Source organism: Microtus ochrogaster, chromosome 4, assembly GCF_000317375.1.
Source record: "Microtus ochrogaster isolate Prairie Vole_2 chromosome 4, MicOch1.0, whole genome shotgun sequence".
In the NCBI taxonomy this organism is placed as follows: Eukaryota; Metazoa; Chordata; class Mammalia; order Rodentia; family Cricetidae; genus Microtus; species Microtus ochrogaster.
Window position 1 is genome coordinate 37,952,788 of NC_022011.1, and position 6,334 is coordinate 37,959,121.

At 40.2% G+C, this 6,334-nt stretch overlaps 1 protein-coding gene across 5 annotated transcripts in view; it reads right to left on the reverse strand.

Moving 5' to 3' along the window:
* Strbp (spermatid perinuclear RNA binding protein) overlaps positions 1–6,334 on the reverse strand; it is a 118,448-nt gene that overhangs the window by 83,211 nt on the left and 28,903 nt on the right. Inside the window, exon 1 of one of the 5 annotated variants that reach the window (XM_026789731.1) lies at positions 461–484. The exons of the other annotated variants lie outside the window; for them this stretch is intronic. The gene's annotated coding sequence lies outside the window, so the exon portion shown is untranslated. Of the gene's footprint in view, positions 1–460; positions 485–6,334 lie in introns of those variants that run through there. 5 annotated transcript variants of the gene reach the window in all.

The window sequence follows — 6,334 nt, forward strand, 5'->3', positions numbered from 1 at the left end:
TATAGATATAGATATAGATATAGATATAGATATAGATATAGATATAGATATAGATGGGTGATTAAATAAATAAATAAATAAATACCTGCAAGCCAGTGAAGTAGTGCACTCTAATAACTGAGCACAGAAGAGATTAACAGAGGAGCACAAGTTTAAGTGTGTCTTGCTGTGTGTGCAGGTATATGTGTATGTGTTCACATGCATGTGGATGCCAAGGGACAAATGTCTTTCCTCAGATACTGTCTATGTCCACTTTTTGTTGTTGTTTGTGGTCTGGGATTTTTTTTCCCCTCTAGAATTAGGGTCTTGGCCTGGAACTCACTGATTAAACAAGGCTGGCCAGCTAGTGAGTTCAATCTCCAGAACCCACAGAATAAAAGAAGGGAAGCAATCCCCACAAGCTGTGCACACATGAACTCATGCACATAGAATAAAAAAAGCCAGGCATGGTGGTGCATACCTTTGATCCCAGCACTGAAGAGGCAGAGGTCTGTCGATCTCTGAGTTTGAGGCCAGCCTGGCCTACAGAGAAAATTCCAAGACAGCCAGGCTACACAGAGAAACACTGTCTTGAAACCTCTTTTCACTGCCCCACGATAATATTTAGTGATCACTAATGCAAGTTCAACCCTGTTCCTGTCACAAATCTTTGCATTTTAGTAACCACAAAAAGTGGTTCTAAAAGTTTGGTCTGTTACTTTGAATTCCTGTCCTCCACAGATCTTGTTTCCTTTCCTATTTTAGATAACTACTCCCCACCAGGCCAGGATTTACAGTCTAACCTGGCTACCATTTTCTCAGTTTTCCTCCTCTGCAGACTCTCACTTCTGTCTTTACCTAATTCAAATTTTGCAATGCACCATTTGCAATTAGCATCAGTAATTCCTGTCCTCACCGACAAAATAGCAGCCCTGGTTAAAGCCAATCCTCTTGGTTACTAAGCCTTGGGCATCTGAAAATAGGAGGAGCAGAAGTCTCAGCAGCAAACTAATGATCAACAGCTTTAACCTTCAAAAAAGCAACAAGGAAGAGCTCCCACAAAGGTGTTGCTACATGGGGGGGGGGGGATTTAAAATGCTAAATCAGTGGCTGGAGAGGTGGCTTCAAGCACTTGCTTAAAGAGGAAAAATTCAGATCCTAGCACCTGTATTAGGCGGCTGGCTCACCCACACTAACAACTCCAGCTCCAGAGAATTCCATACCCTCTTCTGGACTCCACACACACACCACACATACACACACACACACACACACACACACACACACACACACGCAAGTGAACAAAAACACTTTAAAAAGAAAAGAAAGGAAAGGAAAATGTTCTGTCATTTGAAAAAACAAGATCCCTGGTGAGCAACCTGAGGCTCTAGATAAGCTCCAGTGTTCAAGGACTGCCCCAACTAAGAGACAAAAAATACTAGTACTTAAAAAAGTGACAAGTTCAACTTTTTATTTTTTATTGCATTTTTATTTATTTTGTGTAAAAGGGGAAAGGAAAGTGTATACATGTTACATAGGGTACACATGAAAGCCAAGAACTGATTCTCCACCTCTACTGTGTGGGTCTTCTCTTAAACATGCAAACTTTTTTCCTACCTCCTTTTGACAAGTCACCCTGCTTCCTATTTCATGCAACATGCCCCCATACTAGTGCATTTTAAGCCATGTATTTTTCCTTCCTTCCTAATAATTCATAATAATGAACTATCTCCACTCCTATATAATAAACCTCTGAACTTCATTCCTACTAGCCTCTATCACTTTGTGTCTACTCAACAAGCCTAATGCTCCTATCATCTGCACCATAATTTCCATCATTCTATTGGATCAACTTCTATCAGCAGCCCGACATTATAGTTACACTAATCTTTAAAAAAAAATTCACGAATCTTTGACCTCTTGCATGGCTATTGTCATGGTCTGTCCTGTCCCTTTAAGAGACAAGCCTGTCTACCCTGTCTACCAAGGCAAACTGATCTTCTGCTTCCAGCCTGAGCCTTCCTTTTCCATCTGTCTCTGTCTCTCTCCTCTTCTCCCCTTCCCTTCTATAACCCATTAAATAAATACCCAACTTCACTCTGCATGGCATGCCTATCCATCTCAGTCTCTCACCCACCAGGCAGCCTCCTGTCTGGACCCTGGCTGCCTTCGTTCATGGCCTGCTGTGGTCTTGGGAATCAGCTGCCTGCTCCTACCGCTGCTCAGGGACCTGTGGTGTGATCTCATGGCCCACAACCCACTGCCACCACTGAGGGACCTGCAGCATTTTACTTAAACCATTACAGCTATGGCTATACAAACCCATTTTTACGTTCCTCTTTTAAAGGCACAATTCTTTTTTTTCCTCTCCTATTTTCTTCTAAAATCCTCCCCCCAACCAACTTCTAGTCAAAGTACTTCTGAAAACAGGCCTGGTCACAATCTCCTATAATCTACATACTGTAAATGCTGTAAATGATTTATGTTTGTTGACATTTCAGCAACAGACGTTCCTTACTTGCCACACTTTACTTACCTTGGCTTCCATCTAAGACACCAGTCTCTCTATTCTCACTCAACTTTATAAATTATTCCACTGTCTCCCTTTTTCTAAAACCTAAGTGTTGGAGTACCTTAGAATTCAACAACTACACTCCTGTAAATGCCATTAGTACACTACAGATTCCTAAATTTCTATCAACCCAAGTTCCAGATTCAAAGTCAAGTATATCAACACAGAAGGCTGGATGTTTAACATCACCTCAGGTCCCTGGCATCCCTTTATACAAAAAGTCTGGAATATTTAGCTAGGGGGTTCACCCCAGCTCCTGGCATAAGCTCCCTCCTCTGTGAGTTGCCTCAGTCCAAACTCCACCTCCAAGGAAGCTCACAAAATGGTGACCCCTCCCCAGGGGCGGTCAAGAAAGCCGCCAGAGGGTCAAGGCTATTTAAACTGCATCCCCCTCCCCAAGAATGAACGTGTGGTCTCTGGATTACCTGTGCTCTCCCCTTCTCTCTCTTCACCTTTCCATCATCTATTAAACCTGGGCAGTCTGATTTGGTCTGATTGGGATTATTTGTGTCAGTGCAGAGGTTCGTTTAAGAAACTAGTTTAATAGTAGTTTAAGAACCTACTTAATAATTAGTAAGCACCTTAATGTTCCAATCAACTACAAACACAGAACCCACTCCTCCAATCCCAATTCTTTCCTTCTCCCTTCCTCTTTTCCTTATTCTCCCTCTACTCAAAAACTCCACCCCTCTAACTACTCAGGCCAAACTCTTCTCTTCAATCAATAGATCCTTTCATCCTTAGCTTCTGGCTGTCTAAAATCTGGTAAGTCCCATCTTCCAGAAGTTTGAACCACCAAAATCCCTCATCTGCACTATACTACTGGCCCAACATGTCTTAAGTCCCCCACATAGTATTGTTCTCAGAAATAGCACATCTTAATTAGGTAATGGCATATCTTTGCATATCTGAGTAAACACCTGTTAATAATTAAGGATATAAATCTCCAATAATCCGATTCCCACTTCTTGGCCTCCTCTGTCACTATCCACACTTGCTGTGCTAAATCCACACTGGAATTTCTGCTTAAGGTCCACACTCTGGAACCTCTTATCTTTGCTAGTAGTTTACCCTTCATAATCCATGTAATTCTTTTCCCCATTGTTTCAGGAATGCATTCAATTGTCACATTATCATACACCCAATTCCTTATCAGTCTACAGACAACAGAATATCCTTCAAGATATCTGCTGTATTAGTCTCAAATAGATGTATCACTGGTACATGAAAGCTTTACTGTTTAACAGTTCCTGGTGTGAAGGAAAAAATCAGAATTTCTCTCTAAGTATTTTCTTATGTGGCACTGCATATTATGCCCACAACAGTCCTCATAAGTAGTGAGAAAAAAGAACAAATGGTATAAATTTATTTTATAGTATGAAAGCACAGACATGCAAACATGTTTGATGGCTTTTCTACAACCACAGTGTGGTACTGGTAGAGCCACCCACGCAACTGGTGTCCCCAGAATTCTTCTGAGTTCACATCAATGTCTCCATGAGCATATGAAAGAACAGGGATTTAATTTTACACAAAAACCTGTAAAAGTTCAATGTGACATCTTCTCCTTTAAATGATGTCCAAGCACACTCAACTGTGTAAACCACAGCTGTTGATTTTCTTCTCACTAAAAAGTTATGATGCAGGTCATCAGACTAACTTTAAAATTTCCAGATCATGTGAAAATTCTGACCAAAAGGAAAAGGGGGTAGGGGGTTTACAAACAGTTTAGTGTTCCAGTATTTCCTGTCCCCTGTACCAGATGCAGCATACTTCTCCCAGAAGGGTAAACCAACACCCTGGCAAACAAGCAATGGTATTTAATTCTCAAAACTTCTTCTGCTGGCATTCTGCAGAAGAGAATAACAAAAAAAAATCCCTGAAGATGAAATAAAGACAAATATTTCTCTTAATTAGGCAGATTTGCAAAAATGACCTGAAATCCTGCAATCTAGCTTTTAATACCCAATAAAGTTAAAAATTAGCAATTGAAAAGAAAATAGAAGTTTTGTTTGCACTTTGACAAAGTACTTTTGCCATCAAAATAAGGTTTAGGTTACACAAAAGTGAGTATTACAAAACATATTAGACTCTTCAATAATCCAACTAAACTTCCAGCTCTTGCCAGCACTCACTCCCCTTTGCTGCAGGCCTCATGAGGTTAGAAACTGTGTATTTAGGTCAGAAAAGACAGGGACCTTTTCAGGACAGCTCAGTATCTCTGGCTCATGTGTCAGTATTGTAATTCAGCCCTTTCACAAACTCCTCCTAAAATGAATTCTGACATAAATCACAAGATTGGCACTACTGATAATCTGTGAAGAGTCACAAGAGAAAAAAACCTAAGTACTAGACTTAGAACATTTACAGAGATTATGAACAAAGAAAAAAAATATGGTAGGCTACATTAGTAATTAATGTAAAAGCAACAGAATTGTGATCAGACTTCCTAATACAGCTGAGGAATAAGCTAATCAGTTCTGAACAAAACCTTAACTTCTCTAAGTGAGTCTAGTCTCCTTCATTCATAAAATTACTGAGTAGGATGCTAAGATGGCTCAACAGGTAAAAGTGTTTGCAAATATGAAAGCAGCAAGGAATCAAAGTCATAAGGCTTGGATTCACCTTTCAACAGTTCAAACAAAAAAGTTGCTGGGTGGTGGAGCAAGTTCAAAGACAGGCTCCAAAGCTACAGAAAAACAAAAAGAAAGAAAAAAAAAAAAGAAAAGAAAAGAAAAGAAAAGAAAAGAAAAGAAAAGAAAGGAAAAGAACCCAAATATAAGGTTTTTCTTTTTTTTTGGGGGGGGGGTAGAAAGTTTATTATGTCTACATAAAGTTTATTACTAATTTCTTTTTTCTTAAAATAATTTGGTTAGTATAATTTCTTCCTTAAACTTTTTTTTATTTATTTTTATTTTTTTATTAAAGATTTCTGCCTCCTCCCCGCCACCGCCTCCCATTTCCCTCCCCCTCCCCCGATCAAGTCCCCCTCCTAGGTTTTTCTTAAAGTTCCTGAATTTTAACTTCTGTCCCTAGTCTATATCTCAGCAGATTTGCATCTGGCTGACAGACGTCATTCAGGGAGCACCTGTAAAATGCTGAGCTCTGGACTTGCTGAAAACTGTTATCAACTAGTCCAGCCAATGTGACTGGTCCCTGTCCCTTTAACAGAATCAGCAAATCAGATGCTTCTGATAAATGCCCCATTGCCCAGTCTTTGACTAGTCTTTCAGCCTTCCTGGGCCCTGACAATCAATGCCCTAATTCAGCTAGAAATAGTTACAGAAGATACATCATCCCTGCCTCCACAACAGGCTGAAATAGGTTAAGTCAAAAGAACGTTTGACTCCTAACACAGGAGACAAAGTGGCTATCTATAATCTATAATGCTAATTGACATAAAAGAAAAATGGGCTCACATTTATCAACAGGTAGCTATATTAACTAAAATGGTTCTACTATATGATAAGGCACCTGATCTACTTCATGCAAAACAAAGAGATATTCATCACAATGCTTGACTCCTTTTGCCTCTGCTAATTACATTATGTGTATGTGCATTTGAATGCACGTACCTGCAAAGGCCAGAGGGATCTGATCCATTGGAAGCTGGAGTTACAAGTGATTGTAAGCCATCTAACATGAATGCTAAGAACAAACTCAGATCCTCTGCAAGAATAGCTCTCATTCTTAGCCGGGCGATGGTGGCGCACGCCTTTAATCCCAGCACTTGGGAGGCAGAGGCAGGCGGATCTCTGTGAGTTCGAGACCAGCCTGGTCTAC